Source organism: Opisthocomus hoazin, chromosome 1, assembly GCF_030867145.1.
Source record: "Opisthocomus hoazin isolate bOpiHoa1 chromosome 1, bOpiHoa1.hap1, whole genome shotgun sequence".
Taxonomy (NCBI): Eukaryota; Metazoa; Chordata; class Aves; order Opisthocomiformes; family Opisthocomidae; genus Opisthocomus; species Opisthocomus hoazin.
This window is the reverse complement of record NC_134414.1, coordinates 4,380,879-4,406,748: the sequence shown is the minus strand read 5'-3', so window position 1 is coordinate 4,406,748 and position 25,870 is coordinate 4,380,879. Positions and strand designations below refer to the sequence as shown.

The 25,870-nt window shown below is 48.4% G+C and overlaps 1 protein-coding gene across 2 annotated transcripts in view; it reads right to left on the bottom strand.

The window, feature by feature from the left end:
- Window positions 1-25,870, bottom strand: part of FAM168A (family with sequence similarity 168 member A) — a 242,880-nt gene that overhangs the window by 147,890 nt on the left and 69,120 nt on the right. The window lies entirely within an intron of this gene.

Below are 25,870 nucleotides of genomic sequence, written 5' to 3'. Positions count from 1 at the left end.
AGAGGTTCTGGAGGACATGGAAATCACACGCTTTACCAGGCCAACCTGAAGCATCCTCAATGACGCATCGAGAGCTCGATGAAGAACCACGCCTGCTCGTGATGAATCCCAAGGCAGGGAGAATAGGGAAACCCAATGGTCAGACCAAAAAAAACGAGACACCCAAGGACAACTTCAACTGGCATCCTACCTCCAACAGAGGCCAGGCACGGAAGGACTCAGGGGTCAGTACTGGGCCCAGTCTTGTTTAACTTCTTCATCAACGACCTGGATGAAGAGTTAGAATGTACCCTCAGCAAGTTTGCTGACGACACCAAACTGGGAGGTGTGGTAGATATACCAGAAGGCTGTGCTGCCATTCAGTGTGACCTGGATAGGCTGGAAAGCTGGGCAGAGAGGAACCTGATGAGGTTCCACAAGGGCAAGTGCAGGGTCCTGCACCTGGGGAGGAACAACCTCATGCACCAGTACAGGCTTGGGGTGGACCTGCTGGAGAGCAGCTCTGCGGAGAGGGACCTGGGTGTCCTGGTGGACGACAGGTTAACCATGAGCCAGCAGTGTGCCCTGGCTGCCAAGAAAGCCAATGGGATCCTGGGGTGCATCAAGAAGAGTGTGGCCAGCAGGACAAGGGAGGTTCTCCTTCCCCTCTACACTGCCCTGGTGAGGCCTCATCTGGAGTACTGTGTCCAGTTCTGGGCTCCCCAGTTCAAGAAGGATGAAGAGCTACTGGAGAGAGTCCAGCGGAGGGCTACAAGGATGGTGAGGGGACTGGAGCATCTCCACTACGAGGAGAGGTTGAGGGAACTGGGCTTGTTCAGCCTGAAGAAGAGAAGGCTGAGAGGGGACCTTATAAATGCCTACAAATATCTGAAGGGTGGGTGTCAGGAGGATGGGGCCAAGCTCTTTTCAGTGGTGCCCAGTGACAGGACAAGGGGCAATGGGCACAAACTGAGGCACAGGAAGTTCCGTCTGAACATGAGGAAGAACTTCTTCCCTCTGAGGGTGACGGAGCACTGGAACAGGCTGCCCACGGAGGTTGTGGAGTCTCCTTCTCTGGAGATATTCAAGACCCGCCTGGACAAGATCCTGTGCAGCCTACTGTAGGTGACCCTGCTTCGGCAGGGGGGTTGGACTAGATGACCCACAGAGGTCCCTTCCAACCCCTACTATTCTGTGATTCTGTGATTCTGTGACTCATAGAAAGGACAAGCGCGCTGTGCTGCTCCCTCACGGAGCGCTCCTCGCCTCTAGCAAACTTCTGCTCACAGATGCCCCGAGAAAGACCGACTCAGCAGCCCTTCAAGACCTTTTCTATGAACTCTTCCAGTCACTTCTGAAGCAGTGCAAGCTCTCACCCTCTGCAGCCCACTGGAGCTACAAGCTCAACTGCCGAACTACACGTCTCCAGAGAACAACTCTGTTTTCTAATGAGCCTGCTGCCCATTTCACTCAGCATCTCCTAGCTCTTGTACCGAAGAGACAGCAAGTAAGGACCGATTGCTTGTCCTCCCCACGCTACTCTTGATTTTATCGGCACGCAACTCTCCCCTGGGTCAGGAGGGGATACACGCTGCCATGCCTGCCACGATGGCATCCCGATGTCTACACTAATGGCTGTTAAGCGCAAGGACAGACATCTTCCCAGCCACGACAGACAGAAGGTAGCGGCTCTTCTCAGCCTGGAGAAGAGAAGGCTGCGGGGAGACATTGTTGTAGCCTTTTTAAGGGGGCTCGTAAGAAAGATGAGGACAGGCTTTTTAGCAGGGCCTGCTGCGATAGGACAAGGGGTGATGGGTTTAAACTGAAAGAAGGGAGATTCAGACTGGATGTAAGGAAGAAATTTTTTATGCTGACGTTGGTGAAACCCTGGCCCAGGTTGCCCAGAGAGGCGGGAGATACCCCATCCCTGGGAACATGCCAGGCCAGGTTGGACGGGGCTCTGAGCAACCTGATCCAGTTGAAGATGTCCCTGCTCATGGCAGGGGGTTGGGCTAAATGGCCTTTAAAGGCCATTCCAACCCAAACCACTCTATGATTCTGAGAACAAGGCATGGCTAGTTGTCTGCAAACCTGTTCTCTTTAGCCATTTTGCCATCATGTGGCACTTGTGGACATGGTTTAGCAGGCATGGTGGGGTTGGATTGGTGACTGGACTTGATGATCTTAAGAGGTCTTTTCCAACCTTCATGATTCTACGATTCTTTGGAGAACGACGGAGTGCATGGGGCTCCTAGCTCCGGCGGTGCCTCTCCTTGCAACCCGTCATCTAAAGAGGGACGCAGAAGGAAGCAGCACCTGCAACTTCTTGTAAGATTATAAAACAGAGCCCAGCATGGAGGTTTTTCCCTTTATAAGCCCCTTTCTTCCAGCCTCTGTAGTAGAAGTGTGTCCTAAGGAAGAATGTGAAAGCCTTAAGAACGGAGGCTTCACAAAATCATTTCCGAGGAGGCTCGCGGTGCCCAGAAAGCTGCAGGAAAAGCAATTTCAAGGTCACTTCTTACCAAGATGAAGAGACAATAAAACTCACCAGCCTCAGCTGTAGAGCAGGATCGGTGACGTGAACAGAAGCACAACCAGGGAAGCAGGGAAGTATGAAAACAAGAATAAAGGACTCTAAGGCTCTGGGTTTGTGGTCTCGACAAGGAGTCTTCGTTCTTACCGAAACAGCTTCAGAACAGCACGTCAACACTTGGCCCTCCCCGCTAACTGGTTTCTTTAGATCCGCTGAATGAGCAATAAGAGTATCAGAAAACAGATGGCTCTATTTGGTAACTCCTTTAAAAGTGTCATTTTGAGACTAGCCAGGTCATATCACAACTAAATTACGCCAGATTAACGGCTTCCAGGCGACCTGCAGTAAAGAGATGAAACTATTCGGGCAGCAATCTCTAAGACTGCCAAACCGCTTGCACCCGTTCAACTACCATCATATTTTATCATGAACAGCAGAGTCGATTACTCCTCTTTAATCAGCTCTCAGAATCATAGACTGGTTGGGTAGGTAGAAGGGACTTTTAAAAGATATTCAATCATTGCAGAAAAGATGCACGTTTGGCAAACAAAGTATTTAGATGCCGAGTGCGTCCATTTCCTTTTCCTTCTTTATTCAAAATTCCAAAGCTTTTCCACATATGGAGCAAGACTCTTCTTCTAAAATGCCTCTGGGACCGAACAGGGACACCACCGGTCAGCCACACTGCACAACAACCCCAGTTGAGGACTAAAGAAAGATACGGATCACATTCTCACGTAGAAACATTTAATTGCTAGCGTAAGTCCAATCTGCAACCCGAGAGCCAAGGTGCCTGCCCATCCCTGTCCATCAGATGCGGACACACGTGTTCAACATCACAGTCGATAGGAGATCTGGGGGCGAATCCCCGCTACCTCCATCTCCAACCAGTTTGCTGAGAAGGGATCTGCAGGAGCTTAGTGAATAATGCCGTTGGGATCAAAACATCACGGGGTAATTTAGGTTGGAAAGGACCTCCAGCAGGGATCTTCTCCAACCTCCAGCTCCAAGCAAGGGACAACTTCAAAGCTGCGTTAGGTCGCCCATCGGCTATGCAGCCCGAGTTCTAGCATCTCTGAGGACAGAGACTCTTGTGTACAACTTTAGTGCAACGGTTATACAATTAATTCTCATGCTCTTCTTAGTGATTTGGGCTCCAAGTAGAAAAACAAGAACAAAACACATCATACTGAATTAAGCTAATATGATCTGAAGACAAATTCAGCCAAAGGCATCATTCTCAAGTTCCCAATTTCAGAAATCAGCTATAATTTCAGAAAGGACTAGGGGTCCTCAAGGCTTTGTTGGAATTTACTCTGCCTGATCCCCGTTACCTCAAATTTCCACGTTGCATCCAAGACATCTTCTGGGGCAGGATAAAGTTTTTTCGTGCTTCCCTGAGATGCCAGTTTGGGAGAGGTTCCAAGCGATCCCTCCCACGCTGCAGCCCCCACCCCGACTGCAAGGACCCCCCTCCTTCAGAAGGATTCGATGGCGGTTTGAGCAAAACAAATAGTCCATGTTTTCCAGGATGAAACCCGTTCTGATGACAAGTAAACACCGTACTTTTCAACCACTGCCAACATATGATTTCAATGTCCAGTTTTAAATCAACAAGTACAATCTGAACTTCCAGTAACGCGAAACACATGAAGGAATTTTAAGCTGGTATTTTTATGTTCCGTAGTTGCCCATTTCATACCAACTATCAGAAAAATAGACACCGCTACCCCAAACTATCTCTCATTTACTCATCAGTGTAAGCCCATGACTAATTGCAAACCCAAAGCTCCTTGTTGCAGTTCAGATGGGAGTCTGACAAACACACAATTCTCAAAAAGCACGAATCTGGGAGGAGTAGTGGATACACTACACAGAACTGGGAGGAGTGGTGGGTACACCGGCAGGCTGTGCTGCCATTCAGCGAGACCTGGACAGGCTGGAGAGTTGGGCAGAGAGGAACCTGATGAGGTTCAACAAGGGCAAGGGCAGGGTCCTGCACCTGGGGAGGAACAACCCCAGGCACCAGTACAGGCTGGGGCTGACCTGCTGGAGAGCAGCTCTGCGGAGAGGGACTGGAAGTGCTGGGGGACGACAGGGTGACCATGAGCCAGCAGTGTGCCCTGGCTGCCAAGAAGGCCAATGGGATCCTGGGGTGCATGAGGAGGAGTGTGGGCAGCAGGTCGAGGGAGGGTCTCCTCCCCCTCTGCTCTGCCCTGGGGACACCCCCATCTGCAGCGCTGTGGCCAGTGCTGGGCTCCCCAGTTCAAGAGAGATGAGGAGCTACTGGAGAGAGTCCAGCGGAGGGCTACGAGGATGAGGAGGGGACTGGAGCATCTCTCCTAGGAGGAGAGGCTGAGGGAGCTGGGCTTGTTCAGCCTGGAGAAGAGAAGGCTGAGAGGGGACCTTAGAAATGCCTCTAAATATCTGCAGGGTGGGTGTCAGGAGGATGGGGCCAGACTCTTTCCAGTGGTGCCCAGAGACAGGACAAGGGGCAACGGGCACAAACTGAAGCACAGGAAGTTCCAGCTGAACATGAGGAAGAACTTCTTCCCTCTGAGGGTGACGGAGCACTGGCCCAGGCTGCCCAGAGGGGCTGTGGAGTCTCCTTCTCTGGAGATATTCCAACCCCGGCTGGCCGCGGTGCTGTGCAGCCTGCTCTGGGTGACCCTGCTTCAGCAGGGGGTTGGGCTGGGTGACCCAAAGAGGTCCCTTCCAACCCCTGACATTCTGTGATTCTGGGATTCTGTGAATCCTACTTTTGCATTTCACTTTAAGCATAGATAGGTCCAGCTGGGTGAGGGGTAATTAATTTTTTCTGAAAGACAGTAACTGCATTCTATGCAAATTAGAGTTTTAAAAACACTATTATAGGCTGCTTGTGTAAATGAAGTCGGTAGTTTCGCGATGCTGTCTCGGAGAATGCTTCCTACGTAACCCACTGCCACCAGGTGAGTTCCAGCAACTTGTTTAATGCAGAGCTAGAAGAAAATTGGATTCTTTAATCTGAATTTAAGTACTCATAATTAGGTTTTAACTGCAAAATGAGTTAAAGATGAAAACTGCCTAAACCAATTTTAAAATGTAGTTTCAGGAACAGAGTTACTTCTGCTTTTTTTGCTACTCCAGCTGTCCAAGGCTAGAGCTTGCTGGGTCTCTACACCAGGAGCACATCTTGCAGGGCCGTTACCAAGAAATTCCAGGGGATTCCTGGTTATTAACAGGGTCCAGCAGAAAGAAAATCTGATCTGACAGTTCCCTTTTCAAAGGTTATCTGAAACACAGATGGAAGAGCTGGGAGTTATTCCAGGAGAGATTTAACGCTTATGGGAAAAAAGGGAGCCCCCAAAGGCATTCTACTATTTTTTTATCGTTATTTTTTTAATATATACATGTGCTATTTCAACAGCTAGACACCTAGCTAGGACCATTTTTGAAAACCGACCCTTCGTGTGTTTAATTGCACCGGTAACTTTGAGTCATCAGCTCAGTCCTAACACTGCCAGTGGACCATCACTTCGCAGGGGCTTATGAAAACACGATACCGAAGGGAAAATAACGTTTCGCCTACATATTTTGCAATTTTCTACCACTTTCAAAAAAAAAAAAAAAGACTCGGGCATTTACAAACAGCTGTAGACCACCCAAATTACTGAATCTTTTCCAAGCTCAATAACAACGAGGACAGATTTATTTCTGGGTTTTATACACTGATGCTGCGTACCGGCTTTATCTCTTTGTATAACCAGTCTGACTGGAAGACCTTTTTCCCCAAGATACTTCTAATAATAACGATAAAAAAGGTAAAAATTAACACTGCTGCAGTTACAGAAGGCATTACAGCATCCCAAAGCCCAGCATTTTATTGGCAGTAAGAGACTTCGCCAAAGATGTCAGCGCAGCCGCACGCGCCTACCAACAGCAGCGAGACCCGGCGCAGCGGTTTCCCCGGTTCTCCTCATCACCGCCGCCCCAAAAACGAGGAATTTTCAGGCAAGGTCAGGACACGCAGCTCAGTGATTTAAGTTACTTAAAATTTTCCTTTTCTTTCCCCAGATTTCTTTCGCCATTTCCTCTCCAGCCAAGAGCAGCGGATGGAAATCCGCTTCACATCCATATGAGCTAATGGACTAAAATAAGCGGAAACTATTTCCTCACACTAGGAAAAAAACAGCCGTCAGCAAGACAAATAGGTGGAATTGCTCATTTTGAAGTGTTTCTGGATGAGTAGGAAAAAGGGGAAAAAAAAAAATGTTCTTGCTCTCACTGAAAGGCGTCTGGAAGGAATCGCTTCTCCCACAGCCCAAAATCCAACAGACTACCATCGAAAGCCGCGCGTGCTGTTCCTAACCTGGGAATATTGGTTTTTTTCTGGATTTCTTACGTATTTTTTAACAGCAAGAACCATCTTTAAAGCGAGGACTCGGAGGACTGAGCACGCTGTCAGTCAGCCGGCAATTCTGCTGACAAACAGCCCTTCAGATCTTCACTGCCGATAATGGACGCTGATTTGGGAGAGGGAAAAATGGCAAAGGAAGCTGTTTCCAAGGACTTTCGGCTTGGAGTGACACGGTTACACTTTTACAACGTAACTTGTCTTGTTATATCTCAAAATGCCTGCTCAGAAGCATCTTATGAGTAGATTGCTGATCTCCACCATTCAATGCTTGGGCACATCGGCTTTTTGGGTGTGAAGCAGTAGCAAATGACTCCATTGTAAAATAGAATCATAGAATGGTTTGGGTTGGAAGGGACCTCAAAGACCATCTGGTTCCAACCCCCCTGCCATCAGCAGGGACATCTTCCACCAGACCAGGGTGCTCAGAGCTCCATCCAACCTGGCCTTCAACACTGCCAGGGAGGGGGCAGCCACAGCTTCTCTGGGCAACCTGGGCCAGTGTTTCACCACCCTCATGGGGAAGAATTTCTTCCTAATCTCTAATCTAAATCTGCCCTCTTTTAGTTTACAGCCGTTCCCCCTTGTCCCATCACTACACACCCTTGTAAAAAGCCCCTCTCCATCCTTCCTGTCGGCCCCTTCAGGTACTGGCAGCTGCTCTAAGGTCACCCCGGAGCCTTCTCTTCTCCAGGCTGAACAGCCCCAGCTCCCTCAGCCTGTCCTCGTAGGAGAGGTGCTCCAGCCCTCAGATCATCTTCGTGGCCCTCCTCTGGCCCCGCTCCAACACATCCATGTCCTTCCTATGTTGGGGGCTCCAGAGCTGGATGCAGGACTCCAGGTGGGGTCTCAAAACTACATTTTAATTTATTTTATATTTTTTTCACATTTATTTTTCTCCTTTCCATGTCTCTGAAAGCCAGGGTTCCTGAGATGTGGCTGAGTTTCCACCTGCTGAGCCCTGCCAATGGGATCTGGTGTTCCCATCCCAGTCTGGAAGGCCACCCGTGGCACCTCCATGTACAGATCAATTCCTGGGCTCTTTCACTTCTCAGCACGCTGGGTCTGCCTTCGCTCTCTGTTTTTCATCTCTCCAAAGGTCTGATCACCAATCTGTGCCTACCTGCACCAAACAGACTGCAGAATACTGCCGACCACACACCTCCGAAGGCTGTGGTTCTGTTGTCTCATAGAGGTGACGCGGGAGAAAGACTCAACAACGCGTGGACTTCGTGATGGAGAACACAATGACATGGAGAGATCAGATCCCATGACCAGCTCTCCATCATGCTGCTCTTCCAAGCACTGGAGAGTTTGTCTGTCTTCTGGTGCCTCTGAGTAGGGAGATCCCGCAGCACACAAGAGCCGTCGTTCTTCTTCAACACCATAAACTGGTTATGGGAAAAGGAACTACGATATCAAGGTCTGGCGACACCCAACTGGTTGACACGGAAGGAGATGAGTGGTATCAACTGTCACACCGGAGTTCAGAGAGGAATTTTCTCAATTCCTTAAGCATTTTTTTCTTGACGTAGCTGTTTCTATTGCATTTAAGAATTGCGGCTACTTTCCTCTAACGTGCAAACCAACATAAATAACAAGACCAGATTTGAAAATACCAACAGTTGCGGTCACTAATTCCCAACAGTCAAAATGGCATGGAAGCCAATGTTTGCAACTACGGATGAGCACGGTGACATGGAAATCTGTGGTTCTGTGATGAGCTGACAACTCCCGGAGCTCCCACCATTTTCAGCTTTGGGAGGCAGGGAAAAACAGCCACCCAGAACAACCCAACCACGTAATGTCATTCCGTATTGAGTATTCCCAAGTACAAATCCTGACCTTGATGTGCTTTGGTTCGTTATTTAGTTCCAGCTAAACACGAGGAAGAACTTCTTCACTCTGAGGGTGACAGAGCCCTGGAACAGGCTGCCCAGAGAGGTTGTGGAGTCTCCTTCTCTGGAGATATTCGAGACCTGCCTGGACGCGGTCCTGTGCAGCTTGCTCTGGGTGACCCTGCTTCAACAGGGGGTTGGACTAGATGATCCCCAGAGGGCCCTTCCAACCCCGAACATTCTGTGATTCCGTGATCGGGTTGCATTAGTGCCCAAAAGCTAATACGAGAGGACAGCAGCACTGGAAGCTCAGATTTGGTTCTCCTAAAGCTGCCTGCAGCTCAGCTCCAGCAAGACACAATCAATTCTTCCAGCAATGAGGCGCCCTGCCTCAGACGCATGCTACATTTTAATTCCCCCTGCTTTAAATTTATCATCCTGAAAAAACATTTAAGAGCCAGTAAACCCGTCTGTGTCCATTCTCAGGGCAACACTCATTTGCGAGCCATGGCAGAGTGCTACAGAAAAACCCATCATAAACCTGACCTTTAGGTTTTTTTCTTTAAAATCCCACCTATTTCACCAGTGGGACTGAATAAAAAGAAAGGATGGACACAAAAGATGACAATGATAATGTGAACTCAAGGTTCAGCGATGTGCCTGGCTTTCCAAGGAAAAAGCAGAATGAAAGCGGCAAAAAGGAGGAGGAATTCTTGAAAAAATACATATAGTTGGCGGCAGAGCAGCAAGGCATCCTGCATCGCTCTCCCAGCGTCGGCGGCGAGGTCTGGAGCTGGGGGTGATAACAACGTGTGTGTACGGATCATTTTTTCCCCTCCTGTTTTCCCAACACAGCTATCCCTACTGTAAATTGATTTTGTTAAATGATCAGGAGAAAAGTGAGGATTTTACTGTCGCCCAGACTGCCCGCACCATTGCCCACCTACAGCCCTCGGTGGGGTACAAAAGGCAGCGCGTCTGAACATGTTCTCTAAACAATACCCAACCGAAACTTTCTCTAAACAATATTTCACCGATCACCTCCTGTGTCCAAGCAATTGTGACATTTTTTCGAAATCAACCTTAGCACCAGCTTCTTCCTACCTGGCATTCAGCTGGGATCCTGCAGACAAAAAACCTTCAGAGAAAAAACATCTTTTTTTTTCCCCCAAGAAATAATTTTAAGGTGGCAGGAGGAATTTTTTTTCCCCCCTCAAAGCAAGCAGTATTTCTGTTTGAGGAGGAAAAATTTAATACATGTTTCCCTTTGTGTAGAAAATATTCTGATTGCACTACAGAGACCTATGGCTCGCTGATACACTTCTAGCGTCAAATAACACTCAGGAAAATAATTTTTTAAAAACACAAAAGACAGCAAACTATATACATTCACAGTTTTGAATACCTACACCCACTCTGCAACCCCCGGGGACAAACCCAACAAATTGCTCCGCTTGTTAATTAGCTCTTCTTGCCTTTGCCACACGTGAAAACAAATGGCCTCCCTGCCACCGCGGCAATCATCCGCCGTCGGGACGCGTTTCATCATCGTATCAGCTGCAGCCACCGCCGGCTCTGACAACACCGGAACGCTTTGGCAGACTGCCTCCAATTACTGCCGACTAAAAGCACTTTAAACCGTCCTGCTGGAGCTTGACATGACAAATAAAGCAATGATTCATAACCGAATTACGCTCTGGAAGGCGACGAGCGGGCTTGCTGACGAGGAGAGCTCGCCGTTCCTCCACGCCCGGTAGCTGGGGGAAGGGAGCCCGAGGATGCTCCGGTGACACGCCGGCGTTCACGACCCGGCCGGGGAGATCGCTAAACGGAGGGGAGACATCAAAGGAAGCAAGTGATGGTAAATAAGCTGCAGCGGTCTTCCTACACAACCTCATCACGCTCAGTCACCTTCCGTAGTCTGTAAGCTTTCTGCCTATAATCCTTTTTAAACCAACAAGAGAATTGCCTGGCGATTCTGAAATCCCATGTTGTTTGAACATTAAATGCAAGGCGCCCCAGTTCAAGAAAGATGAGGAGCTACTGGAGAGAGTCCAGAGGACGGCTACGAGGATGGTGAGGGGACTGGAGCATCTCTCCTAGGAGGAGAGGCTGAGGGAGCTGGGCTTGTTCAGCCTGGAGAAGAGAAGGCTGAGAGGGGACCTTCGAAATGCTGATAAATGTCTGCAGGGTGGGTGTCAGGAGGACGGGGCCAGACTCTTTCCAATGGTGCCCAGCGACAGGACAAGGGGCAATGGGCACAAACTGAAGCCGAGGAAGTTCCAGCTGAAGACGAGGAAGAACTTCTTCCCTCTGAGGGTGATGGAGCCCTGGCCCAGGCTGCCCAGGGAGGCTGTGGAGTCTCCTTCTCTGGAGATATTCAAGACCTGCCTGGACGCAGTGCTGTGCAGCCTGCTCTGGGTGACCCTGCTTCGGCAGGGGGTTGGGCTGGATGACCCACAGAGGTCCCTTCCAACCCCTGACATTCTGTGATTCTGTGATTCTGTGATTCTGTGATTCTATGAAAGTATTCAGTAACCCCAAACCAAGTCCATCAGAGCAATCAAATCTATCGGCTTGTAAATCTCCATCAAATCCTTTAATGAACTGACAAAAATAATCCTCAGGCAGTACCTGTGAAATGGCCCTTGCAATCCAGCGACAAACCGTTCTACCGTTAACTTGTGATGAACAGCAAATTTTTCAGTCCTTTTCCAGGCATTTTTCCTTTCAAACCTGATCTGCCCATAGACGAGGCAAGAGCATCTTTGCAAATGTAGAGTGCTGTCATGATAGTTTCCGGAATCACAGCATCACAGAAGGGTTTGGGTTGGAAGCGACCTTAAAGATCATCCAGTTCCAAACCCCTGCCATCAGCAGGGACCCCTTCCACCAGCCCAGGGTGCTCTCAGCCCCATCCAACCTGGCCTTGAGCACTGCCAGGGAGGGGGCAGCCACAGCTTCTCTGGGCAGCCTGGGCCAGGGCCTCACCACCCTCACAGGGAAGAATTGCTTCCCTATACATAACCTTCTTTCAGTTTAAAGCCACCACCCCTTGTCCTGTCACTCGATGTCCTTGTGAAAATTCCCTCTCCAGCTTTCTTGTAGGCCCCTTCAAGTACTGGAAGGACTCAACAAGTCCTCCCCAGAGCCTTCTCTTCTCCAGGCTGCCTATTTTGAAGTCCCTTCAGAAACCAGGCCGCAGCTTATGCTACAGTAATAGATCCGTCTTGTACAGCTTTTGGAGGACGGTGCACTGAAGTTATTTTTATGATCAGCTTTCCTTCCTTGAGCAAGACCTAAGCCGTCTCAGCATCCCCTTTAAGAAAAGAGAAATAGCACACTGGCCACCCGAAACAGGTTCAAAGCCAGGTTCCTAGCTAGATCATTAGATCTACAATACTTGGTTTAGGCTCTGATAAAGAAGCCTAATTTTAATTAAACATCTTGTCTAAGCATGTGTGTATAACCAATAGTAGCCACCAATGCAGGTAAGATTCGCAGGGTCACGTTCACCTTCCCTAACCATCTCCATTTAAATCTTTGGTTAGTGGTCCAGATGTCCTCCATCATCAACTGGAAGAACCTTCCCAGGCAAATTCACCCCATTTTAACATAACTGTCTATAGAAGGCGAGAGGACCATTTGCTGCAGATGTCCATGTGTCCCCATGAACTATGAGCAGACCCTAGACAAGAAACTAGGTGCTTCACTTTTAGGTGGCTAAAGTTATAAAGTTATAAGAAATAAATTGTGCTAGCCTTCAGAACTCAGCACCTTTCACAAAATAAAAGGCGTTTTTAGCAAGATAGAAACCTGGACAGGACCCTTTTCACAAGGGTGCAGTGATAGGACAAGGGGGAACGGCTCTAAACTAAAAGAGGGCAGATTTAGATTAGATATTAGGAAGAAATTCTTCACCAGGAGGGTGGTGAAACACTGGCCCAGGTTGCCCAGAGAAGCTGTGGCTGCCCCCTCCCTGGCAGTGCTCAAGGCCAGGCTGGATGGAGCTCTGAGCAAGCTGGGCTGGTGGAAGATGTCCCTGCTCATGGAAGGGGTCTGGAACCAGATGATCTTTGAGGTCCCTTCCAACCCAAACCATTCTATGATTCTGTGATTCTATGAATATTGCTGATAAGGCCCCACGTATATACGGAACAAAATAAAAGCGTGGTTACTGATGTACAGCCGCGTTACACTTTTTGAACTTGCAGTCTTGACATCAACCTGCCTTTATTTTTAACTGGAAATTACTCGCTCGGCTGTATGCAAGGCACTAAACACCATGCTTCTCCTCGTCCCCAGCTGTGACATCCAGAAAGACTGATAGGCAGGCAAAAGGCACACTCTGCAGTGCCAAGGTGGCCTCAAGTTTGTCCAGTTTTCCCCCGTTTACATTTTACTACGTCTAACCGCAGCCTTTAAACTCCTAATTCAACTATTTCCATTTCTACCTCAGAGCAGCATCATCAGTTATTCACGGGTTCATGCCAGCCACGGGTCTCGGTGTGGGGTCGGGGATGGCCAGCACCTTCACGGACCCAACACATGCTTCACAGAACGACAGAATCCCAGAATCCCAGCATGGTGGGGGTTGGCAGGGCCCTCTGGGGATCCCCCAGCCCAACCCCCTGCCGAAGCAGGGTCACCCAGAGCAGGCTGCACAGCACCGCGGCCAGCTGGGGTTGGAATATCTCCAGAGAAGGAGACTGCACAGCCCCTCTGGGCAGCCTGGGCCAGGGCTCCGTCACCCTCAGAGGGAAGAAGTTCTTCCTCGGGTTCAGCTGGAACTTCCTCGGCTTCAGTTTGTGCCCGTTGCCCCTTGTCCTGTCGCTGGGCACCACTGGAAAGAGTCTGGCCCCATCCTCCTGACACCCACCCTGCAGATATTTAGAGGCATTTCTAAGGTCCCCTCTCAGCCTTCTCTTCTTCAGGCTGAACAAGCCCAGCTCCCTCAGCCTCTCCTCGTAGGAGAGATACTCCAGTCCCCTCAGCATCCTCGTAGCCCTCCGCTGGACTCTCTCCAGTAGCTCCTCATCTTTCTTGAACTGGGGAACCCAGAACTGGACACAGTACTGCAGATGGGACCTCCTGAGGGCAGAGTAGAGGGGCAGGAGAACCTCCCTCGACCTGCTGGCCACACTCCTCTTCCTCGGGGAGGATGACAAACCGGGCCTTTCATATCTGCAAGGGAAACCATCGGTTGGTTTTATTCAAGTAGACATCACTATTTCCACTCTTTCACTGGAAAATAAATAGACGTAAGGAAACCATCTCCAAAATGAGGGAGAACATCAGGCAAAAAGAATTTGTGATAACGTTCAAAAGGCAATTTTTCCTCCCCTACCAATTTGTCCTCAGTTTTCCCAACGTTTTGGTACCTGACCTCCTCTTCATTACACAACCAGACCACATCCAAGGGTAAATAGGATCCTAACGATCTCTCATTAGCTAAACTTCCCCGCAGAACACTTCCAAAGGAAGAGAAAAAAAAAAAAAAGGTCAAAACCTGCCATCAGTAGAAGGAAAATTTCAAAGGACCAGGAAACCAGCTAAGTTGTTAGCTTTTCCTTCTCCAAATCTGGAGCTTGTAAGGATCCACCCCCCCACTGAGAAGCCGTACAACGTGGGCGCAAGGAAAGGCTGTCGCATTAAGTAAGCCAGAAAAGAAGTATAAAAGGTTAAGAACAGCTGGCAGCTGTGGAATGTCTTGTGACTGAATACAGCATTTGATATGAATTAAAAAAAAAGGCATTTTCAATGACAGAACGCTTAGTCCGTACACCACGAGGGCCACCAGTCCAAACTCGCCACATCTTCTGTCCCGAATTGTACGTGGGATTTCACCTACCGAGCAGTGGTGGATTCAGAAGCTTTAGGGACTATTATGTGGGATGAAAAGGAGAAAGAGGGAACCCTTGGCCTCGAATTAACTCATGGGAAAAAGCAAATAGATTCTTGCAAATACTGACGTCTAGACAGCACCGACTTCTTTGTCCTCGGGAAGAGGGATTAAGACAGAAGCCTGGCTGTGCTGTCCCTCGTTTGATAGGAAAGCTGGAAGACACTTGGGGCTAAAGGCCTGGCCCTGTTCCAGAAACTACTTTGTTATGAAGGAACTGAAGAAAAGGAGGTCTGTAAGGCAAGAGAGAAAGACTTCTGCCTAGCAGTCACAGCAATTAAGCAAGCTGTCTTCCTGAAGAGGAAAAAAACATTGGAATAGAACCCAAAGGCTCCAAAGAGCAGAAGAAGGTAATTTTGAGAGTAGGTCAAGACTCCAGAGGGGATTACCTTTCCAGTCTGAGACTTCATGCTTCGAGACACGCTTCAAAAAGCTGACCAGCCAGATTCTGCTGATACCATGGATGACCCCATAACGTCTGCGTGCTCAGGCACAAGTAAAGTATTAAAAGTGGATGCTGAAAACCATGCGAGTTAGGCTCAAAAACGGCGGACCTAAAAGATGCCTTCTCCTTTCCTCCGCTTATATTTTATATACATATATTTTTTAAAAAAAAACTAATATTTTGTATATGTAGCGTTATTGGGTTACTCCACATCTCAACTTGAAAACAGCAATCTAAGCCCAGCTCTCTGGGAGAAGGACAGAATGGACTGGAAGGACAGAATGGAAGGATGGAGAGGGGCTTTTCACAAGGGTGTGTAGTGATAGGACAAGGGGGAACGGCTGTAAACTAAAAGAGGGCAGATTTAGATTAGATATTAGGAAGAAATTCTTCCCCATGAGGGTGGTGAAACACTGGCCCAGGTTGTCCAGAGAAGCTGTGGCTGCCCCCTCCCTGGCAGGGTTCAAGGCCAGGTTGGATGGAGCTCTGAGCCACCTGGTCTGGTGGAAGATGTCCCTGCTGATGGCAGGGGAGTTGGAACCAAATGATCTTTAAGGTCCCTTCCAACCCAAACCATTCTATGATTCTATGATTCCATGACTTTATGTAAAGTTTCCAAGACAGAAGCCCTCTCCTCCTGTGTTTGAATCAATTCTGCTGTAACTTGAACTTGTTTTTATTAGGCATCAGTATGATTCCACTCCGTCAATTACTGCACTATCTGGGCAGGTAATAGCCTTCAAATTGAAGAAAGGGCTGTTTATACTTGTTGGAGCTGAAATAGCTAGTGAGATTCTCCCAAACAAAATTTGTGCTATCAGACTGCTGGGTAAAAATGGTCTAATCTAATGCCAGATTGTATCAGAAACTTCAAAGATTCACTTCAAAGCACAACTTCAGCAAACAACGTAGCTGAGTCAATTTAATGCTTCTCATACTGGAAAGAACCACTTCCTTCAAGTGGGGAAGGAAAACAAATGACGGCGAGTCAGACACCAAAACATTTTGCGGTAGCTGTGAATAACCACCTTCAGGCTGCGGCTGGGAAGAGATGATGGGCTCACACGTCCCTGGTTGTACCCACTAGGTACAATGCTCTGCGCACCGCTGGTCTCAACACGCTGGACTTCTTTCTAAGGATCACAGAATCATAGGATCATTAAGGTTGGAAAAGACCTCTAAGATCATCAAGTCCAACCGCCAACCCAACCCCACCATGCCTGCTCAACCATGTCCCCAAGGGCCACATCTACACGGTTTTTGAACTCCAGGGATGGGGACTCCCCCACTGCCATGGGCAGCCTATTCCAACACCTCAGAACTCTTTCAGTGAAGAAATTTTTCCTCAGATCCAATCTGAATCTCCCCTGATGCAACTGGAGGCCATTTCTTCACATCCTGTCGCCAGTTACTTGGGGGAAGAGACCAACCCCCCCTCACTACACCCTCCTGTCAGGGAGCTGGAGAGAGCGAGAAGGTCTCCCCTCAGCCCCCTCTTCTCCAGACTGAGCAGCCCCAGCTCCCTCAGCCGCTCCCCATCAGACTTGTTCTCCAGACCCCTCCACAGCCTCACTGCCCTTCTCTGGACATGCTCCAGCCCCTCAATGTCCTTCTTGGAGTGAGGGGCCCAAAACTGAACACAGCACTCAAGGTGCGGCCTCACCAGTGCCCAGTCCAGGGGCACGTTCCCCTCCCTGCTCCTGCTGGCCACACCATTCCTGATCCAAGCCAGGATGCCCTTGGCCTTCTTGGCCACCTGGACACACTGCTGGCTCATGGTCTGCCGGCTGTCGCCCAGTACTCGGCTGAACATGAGCCAGCAGTGTGCCCAGGTGGCCAAAAAGGTCAACGGCATCCTGGCTTGTATGCGCTGACCAAGAGTGAAAAAACAAAACAGAAGCTCAAAGGTTTTCATTCTTACCCAAAAATCTGTCCGCCAAACAAGGTGGACACTGGCAACTCACTGCCCCAATGACTCCGATGCGCTCGGGGAAGAGAGACGGGCACACAGCTCTTCCAAGCAAATGGAAATGTTTTTACCTGTCGGGACCTGAGCTCGGGCCCAAAGCGTTTTGTTTCTTCTCCAGGCAGGAGTATCAACAGCGACTGCACTGCATCAAGGAGCTGCACTGTTTACCCTGCTTCAAGCACTAACGATGTTATCAACGGCAGCAGAGGAAACCAACTTGGGAGCCTAAATGAACTGACAGATGAGTGCGAGAAGAACCAGCTCTTAAATATCTCCATGCTTCTAGGGACATTTGTCATTTTAGATGTGTCTGTGTTGCTGTTAGGAACCAAGTTTTGCTACCAAAGCGGCTTAAAGGCAGTTTCCATTTCCCCGAATACGCAGAGGGCATTCACAGTTCAATACTCCAAAGTCCTCCACAACCACCGACACCTCTCGAGGTGCGTAGCTGGATTCCCAGATGTCTCATTTTCTATATTTAACCGCTCAAGCACATGTACAGGATTTCTTCTAGGGTATAAACGCTCTACCAAATTTTTCCAAATGGTTTTAATTCAAATTGGACCAGGTTGTCCAGGGAGGTTGTTGAGTCCCCATCCCCGGAGGGGTTCAAAAATCGTGTAGATATGGCACTTGGGGACATGGTTCAGCAGGCATGGTGGTGTTGGGTGGATGGTTGGACTTGATGATCTTAGAGGTCTTTTCCAACCTATGATTCTATGATTCTATAAAATAAACCAGTAAATAAACCACAACCAAAACTGAAAGCAAGGGCAGAGAGAGTTTCCCTTTCCCTAGGTTGCCTAAGACCTATTACAACAGCTTCCCAGCCCTGCCTCCAGTCCTCCCTGATCCCTTCACCAGTCGAATTAAACCCATTAAACATAATTCTGGAATTTCTGTTTCCACCACCCTTTCCCGAAGACAACTGGACAAAGCGCCAAGCAGCAGGTCTCCGTTTGGGTTTTCACAGGAAAGTGAAGAGTAAATACCTATTTTAAGGTTTCTTGGAGAGTGTATTTTGAATAGATATAACACTTTGGAAACGATCCACAGCTACCCTACTCCTAACTTTCATCATCTTACTTCATCACCCAAAATACTCTTTTCCTCCAGAGAAAAAAGCTTGAGACATTGAGCTTTGAGGGTTGGACTAGATGACCCACAGAGGTCCCTTCCAACCCCTACCATTCTGTGATTCTGTGATTCTGTGATATGATGAATTGATTCAATGACACAAAAAAGCCCAAAGAAAACAGAAAATACAGAGCTCCTTGAACATTGGTTTCCCATGGAGCTGTTTCTCACGTCGATTGACTTTGGTCAAGTGGAAACTCAAAGCAAAGCTTCTCCCACTACTGGGCATTTATCAGATCACTGCAGATTTTCCGACGCCTTGTGGGTAAATGCACGTTGCCCCTTTCCCCACTTACAAAAAGGTTCTTCCTTTAACTTGAAATATTTTCAGGAGACCTAGAAGAATTTAATGATCTGAGTCTTCTCCTTCGCTCATCAGACTTCCAAAGTGGGCAGAATGGAAACGCTCACGCAGAGAGCGTAAGGCACAAGCCCCATTTCCCCAGGATATCAGGTTTTAAGAGAAAGGGTTAAATCCTAATTATTGTTTCAAGTCAAACTCCTGATTCTAAATAAATCTAAAACTAAACTCCCTGCAGAACTGCTCTGCTTTCCCTACCACCTACCTCTCTAATTTATTTGAAGAAATTAGGTTAGCAACGGTTACAAGGCTCATGAAAATAAAAGCATCCTCCTGCCACGACTCAATCCCAGGACCTCCTCGCTGTTCTTCTGCCCACGTCCTCCACCCATCCTGCCCGCACAGCCCTCGTCTGACGTAAAGACTGACTTTTCCCCAAACCCCCATAACTGAACCCCAGTCCCTAGTTCACGTCCTCTGCTCTAGATTAGGAGCTGCCCAGGAAAGGGGAAATTTCTCCTGGACAGCCCCCATAACACATCAAATGCCTTGACTGACGCTCATAATCATGAGCAAACTTCATCTCTGCAGCAGAAACATCTGCTTTGAACTCTTTCCGAAAAGCAAATCTCGCAGAGATGACATTATCACTAAAGTCTAACTAAGCAAGCAAGAAGAAATCATTTTTACTATACCACTCGGCCTTCCTCACGAAAAATAAGTCTTCAGCTATTCCTATTTTTCCCTCTTTTGCCATTCTTTGACAGCAGAGAAGGAAGGAACCATTAGAAACTGTTTACATGACGAAAGAAAAAGCCCGAGCAAGAGGGAACAATGCTGCTAACGAGCGAGAGGGTGATCCTCAGCAGGCAAGCGCTCGCAAGAATCCTTCAGGAGCAGAGACTAATTTGGTGGTGAAGCAGCACGGGCGCTTGCCAGCACTAACACAGGTAGGTGCCTGGGCAGGCTTTCTGTTTTAATTGCAACAGCTAGTACTGGGTACCCAACATTTGACATTTGGTGAAATATTCAGCGTTTTAACGATCTGTGCAGCTGCCTGATCATTAAACTACAAGTTGTCAAACAAATTTAAAAAAAAAGAAAAACAATCCTAATCTGTCATTTAACAAATAACACTTTTTTTTCCTAACCCCAACCCTTTAGTGGACCACGCAGAACGAGAATCACAATTCTTCACAACGGCTCTCTGTTTTCATTTCCAGTCGTAAATGGATTCAAGCAAGGACTCCGAACAAGAGGAAGATGATCAAAAAAATCCCCAAACCCACCCCAGCACTGCCTTACTACTGTGCTAAAATGCCAAAAATCTGAGCTCCCTTTCCACCTTCACTTACAGAAACTCGGTTACTTGACAGAGAAGGGGATTTTCCATAGGTTTGGAAAAAGGCAGCACCCTGACAGCAAAGCCCGGGCACACGCTAGTCCGTAGCCCAGTAGCTTTTGGCCGTGGGGCCACAGGTAGCACACATGGACATGTCTGGAACGGTACATCAGCGGTTCAGGAGCCAGGCACGAGGGGGTAGTGAGGCGGGGGTTGGTCTCTTCTCCCAAGGAACCAGCCACAGGATGAGAGGCGATGGCTTCAAGTCACGTCAGGGGAGGTTCAGATTGGATATTGGGAAAAATTTCTTCACAGAAAGAGTGGTCAGGCCTTGGCCCAGGCTGCCCAGGGCAGTGGGGGAGTCCCCATCCCTGGAGAAGTTCAAAAACCGTGTAGATGTGGCACCTGGGGACATGGTTTAGCAGGCATGGTGGGGTTGGGCTGGTGGTTGGACTTGGTGATCTTGAAGGTCTTTTCCAACCTTAGTGATTCTGTGATTTTATCTGGAGAGAGATGATGGCTCTCGCTGTGTCCCAACCCCGGCAGAAGCCAGGAGGCTCTCACCAGCAGCGCCCCGTGATATGCTCTGGTAAATCATCATTAACATCTACCTGCAAAGAAGCTCTCCAGTTGCTATTGGGTTTCTACTGGCATCATTAATGGTGAGAGGAGGGAAAAGCATACGCTATTGTGCTTCTAAAGCTGGCCTACAGAGAACAGCAGACAACTTCACAGCACAAACATCTTTTAAAATAGAAATTACAGCAGAAGACAGCTTGCCATTATAGGCATATAAAACATTCAGGAAACCAAAGAAGGCTTTTTGTTAAGCCGAGAAGCTTCAGATGTATTCCACCATTCTCCCTCATCTAAGGACTCAAAACCTTCTAGATCAGCTGGGTATTTGCGTGCTTAAAAAACATTGCCACAGTGGGTCACCTCACACATGCCCACAGCCAACTGTTGTAACAAACACGCACCATCACAGCACGGAAACGAAGGCAGAACTGGAGGTACCACGCTGGGCATCCGTTGGTTTTTTAATCCAAAGCATTAGCCAGGTTGGACGGACACCCAGTGCAACATTCCTTTGATAGAGCAGTTAATGTGATGGTATCTAAGAGAGAAGGAAACTTTATAGGGACAGGGGGAAATCTTCATTCACAAACGATCCAGAGGCAATTATCAAAATTATACCAATGGTGTTCTTTCTTGCAGGCAAGTGCAATTATGAAAGTTCTATTTAAAAAAACAAACAAAACTTAGCCTACAATGTGCATTTTAATTAATGTTCAAACTTTTGGGTGGAGAATAGTTGGCTAGAATTGGGTACTACAGAAACTACCACGTACTGAAATACACTCCTAAACACTCTAATGTAGGAATTCCAACTATGAAGTGGGTGAAGATGTAGGGGAAAAGAAAAACCATCAGTGCTACCTGCGATGCCATCTACAAACCCTCCGTTAGGATCTCGTGCTGCTGACGTGCCATACAACGGGCAAATCCAAGGCTCTGGTGAAGATATCCTTTCCAGGGAATACATCCTTTCTGGGGAATATATCCTTTCTGGGGAATATATCCTTTCCGAGATTTCATAGAACAGAATAGTATGGGTTGGAAGGGACCTTAAAGATCATCTGGTTCCAATCCCCCCGTGCCATCAGCAGGGACACCTTCCATCAGACCAGGGTGCTCAAAGCCCCATCCAACCTGGCCTTCAACACTGCCAGGGAGGGGGCATCCCCAGCTTCTCTGGGTAACCTGGGCCAGTGCCTCACCACCCTCATAGCAGAGAATTTCTTTCTTACATCTCATCTACATCTACCCTCTTTTAGTTTAAAGCCAGTACTTCTCGCCATATCACTACGCGCCCTTGTGAAAGCCCCTTTCCAGCTTTCTTGTAGGTCCCCTTTAGGAAAGGCCACAATAAGGTGTCCCTGGAGCCTTTTCTTCTCCACGCCAAACAGCCCCATGGCTCTCAGCCTTTCCTCGATGGAGAGACGTTCCATCCCCCTGATCATTTTTGTGACCCTCCTCTGGATTTGCTCCACCAATTTTTGGTGGATTTTGTTTTGGGGTGCAGTGGGGTTTTTTTGCATTTTTAGCAAACTTGCAAACTGAGAATCATAGTGCAAGAAATATATGTTTGGTAAGACAAAAGAAAGTCTGACATACCAACAGTTTCCTAATAATTGGCATTTTCTGGCAGGTCCACAATGCAGAACCGACCTAGCAGGTGGCCTGGGTGCTTACCAAGGGCGCACACAGCTTACACCAAATCCTCTGGATGCCGTTACCGCAAACCTAACCATGCCAAGTTATCACAACCACACGTTAAAAAGAACATTTCTCTGCTAAGACATAGGTAAAGTTCTGGCCAATTGCTAACCTCACTGCTTGCAATCGTACGGGCCTCTCCTCTTCAAGCCCAATCACTGTATTTCAATAAAATCTAGCACGAAAAAGCCAGAGATACAGAACCTTTAATGAGCTTAGGCAAAACTCAAAGGCCCACAAAGGGCTAAATCAAAAGCTGCTACCACCAACTCTATTCTTTGTGCGCTCAAGCAAGACTAATTAACGCTTTTAATGTCAGTTTACCCCTTTGGGCACTATAAATCAGAGCACGCAGCTTTTCTGAGTTAACAAAAGAATCTGTGAAAGGTGTCGCTTAATAACCAAACTCACAAATTCAGCTGCACTTAATCAGAAACAGGTATATTTAGCAGCACTGTGCTCCACGAGCAGGATTATCCACAGGCTGTACGCAGAGAACATGCATTTATCAATACAAACAAGGCTGGCACACTGGGAAGAGGTGGTGAATTATACATCTGAGAGAAAGGCCACGGCTTCCAGCATGAGCTCTGTGAGAGCAGAAATGCAGAGCAAATGCTGCGGGAAGGCGTAGGGAACTTATTGGATGTTTCCCTGTAATCTCATCTCCAACACAGACACCGCAAGGACTGAGTGCGCTGCTCCACCTCTTCAGCATCCTGGCTTGGATCAGGAATGGTGTGGCCAGCAGGAGCAGGGAGGGGAACGTGCCCCTTTACATGGCACTGGTGAGGCCACACCTCGAGTGCTGTGTTCAGCTTTGGGCCCCTCACTCCAAGAAGGACATTGAGGGGCTGGAGCGTGTCCAGAGAAGGGCAGCGAGGCTGGGGAGGGGTCTGGAGAACAAGTCTGATGGGGAGCGGCTGAGGGAGCTGGGGCTGTTCAGTCTGGAGAAGAGGAGGCTGAGGGGAGACCTTCTCGCTCTCTCCAGCTCCCTGACAGGAGGGGGTAGTGAGGGGGGGGTTGGTCTCTTCTCCCAAGTAACCAGTGACAGGACGAGAGGCAATGGCCTCAAGCTGCATCAGGGTTTAGGTTGGATATTGGGAAAAATTTCTTCACTGAAAGAGTTGTGAGGTGTTGGAATAGGCTGCCCAGGGCAGTGGTGGAGTCCCCATCCCTGGAGGGGTTCAAAAACCATGTGGATGTGGCCCTTGGGGACATGGTTGAGCAGGCATGGTGGGGTTGGGTTGGCGGTTGGACTTGATGATCTTAGAGGTCTTTTCCAACCTTAATGGTTCTATGATTCCCAGCTGAGCAGACAGACAAGAAGTATTTTGGTGCACTCTCCACAGGCCACAGGGCAATACCTGCCGCACGCTTTAATACACACATCAACCCATAAACCAAAAGTAGAAAGTCAGTCCAGAGCATCTGGAAAAGTCTGGTGTCAGAGATCATCTCTGCTGCTTACGTCCACAAATCTTCTTAAAACCTTACTTTGATTTTAAATCAGTTTTTGACAGTTGATTTTTTCCCTTGTTATGTGAAATGTCATCTTCCTAATGACATCTCATTCCTTACTCCTCTAACAATCACTGTATACCAGTATTGAGCCACAAAGAATCACAAAGCCGCTTTGTCAATAAAATAATTCCTCTATGCCCCAAACTAATCACATGGGATGTTGGAGCTGATGTTCATATATAAATATCTCAAGGGTGGGTGTCAGGAGGACGGGGCCAGACTCTTTCCAGTGGTGCCCAGCGACAGGACAAGGGGCAACGGGCACAAACTGAAGCAGAGGAAGTTCCAGCTGAACATGAGGAAGAACTTCTTCCCTCTGAGGGTGATAGAGCACAGTGATTAACTGTTTAATTGCTGTAATTCCACTTTGGATTTGGGGGAGTGGGGTACTTCCCGAGCAGGAATTAACCTAACCTGGATAAACCAAGCTAAGAGGTCGGGCAAACACACACTGAAGAGTTTAACTCAATTTTTTCCACCTTTTGATTTCCGAATGCTGTTTACCATCACAAATCTAAAAGGGGGAGGTTCAACCCAGGATAAAGAAACACGAAAAGTAAATGCCTGAGGTCGCTGGTGGAGACCCCAAGCAGGGCAGACACAGCCTGGCGAGCAGCTCCGACTGGCTTGAAGAGGACAAGGGGCAGCTGGTCAGCCAAACCTCTCCAGGCTCCACCAGCTCCGCTCTCGAGATCTCCAAGAACCACACACCCAACGCGTAAATTGAAGTTTCTTCATCTGGAGCTGAGCTGGACCAGGAGCCCCTTGGACCAGAAGCTCCCTTTCTCATGCAAAGCCAACACTTCACAACGCGTTCTCATCTGGAGAAACCTCTTGTCTTCTAGATCTCACCAGTGCCAGTCCCACTTCTCCAGTCTGAGCGACTCAGCGCCCACCTCTGTTTTCTCCCCATTTCACAGGCCACCAAATGCGCACCCTTGGCTTTGCCTCTCGCCTTTGCCTCTGTTTCTCCAGCCCAGAAAAAGCAGCACAGCCCCAACTGTGTCCATTACTTCAACTTGGAGATATGGGGGGGGCAATGGCCAGAAAAACCGGACAGCAGCAGCATAAAGGTCCTTTCAATTTTTCCTTTATCCATTCTTTTCTAGCACGATATTCAGCAAAAAGGGGAAGGAGACGGAAAGGGCCCTGGCATCATTGCGTCAAGACTGGCACAAGCAAGGAGGAAGCAAAGCTCTTCCGAAGCGCTCGGCACTTTCCGTCCCGCTCCATCTAAGACGGGTTGAGCTGCTGAGGGTGGGAGGAGGAAGAAACAAGAGCCTGGTTTTGGCCATACCCAAAGAGCAGGCATCTAATCAGGGCAGGTTTTTCCCAAAGCAGGGCTGGAGCGCTTCTGCGTGCTAAAATATTGGAAGGATCAGGGTCGCGGCACGCCTGAGCGCTCGATCCCGGCGCAGCGCAGCGGATCCAAGAGCGGAGAGCACCCGTCGGCACTGTTGTTGTCTGCATCTGGTTTGCAGCAAATCTGACATGAGTGGGAGCGGAACTCTCAGTGGGTATCCTGGCAGCTGACATTTAAAGTTCCTGTTACTAAGCAAGCAGCAAGATATATAAAAGGGAAAAGAAAAAAAGCAAAAAAACCAAGAATCAGTCCTGTTTTTTCCATGCTCTGGCAGAAGAACGGCCGGATCGGGTCAGACTGACACTTCAGCCCTCCCAGCGTCTCCTCCGCAGCAACCAGCGAGCGCGAATACCCAGGGGCAAACCTGAGCACGGGGCAGCCGTACAGCGACGTTTGCCCAGCGCGCTTTCCAGCCCGTAACTGTGTGCAGCAGAGGGATTTCCTGAAGCGGTACGTTCGTGTTTGATAGCTCGCTGTGTATCACATCATACCACTATTATAACATCTTTGGTTTTCTTATAGATAAATGTCCAGAGGGCTTGACCTGTTCAGGTCTCACAGCGCACCAGACACAAAAGCAAAGAGCCAAGACAGAAGCTGCTCTGACCAATTTACAGACCGCACAACACTGCAAAGTTTCTGTTTTAAAAAAAATGTTTCTAGCTTTCTTTTATGAAAGGCTCCAACGTAAACTATTAGAAAATCATTTGCCTGTCTCCAGGCAAAGGACAGAAATCTGTACCAGGAATCCTGCCTTTGCCAACCCACTGATTTCCACCCAGCTAGAAAATCCAAGCAGCACTTTTTGCCTTCTTTTTAATATAAGACAAAAATAGATTATGTACTAAGAAGGTATTAAGA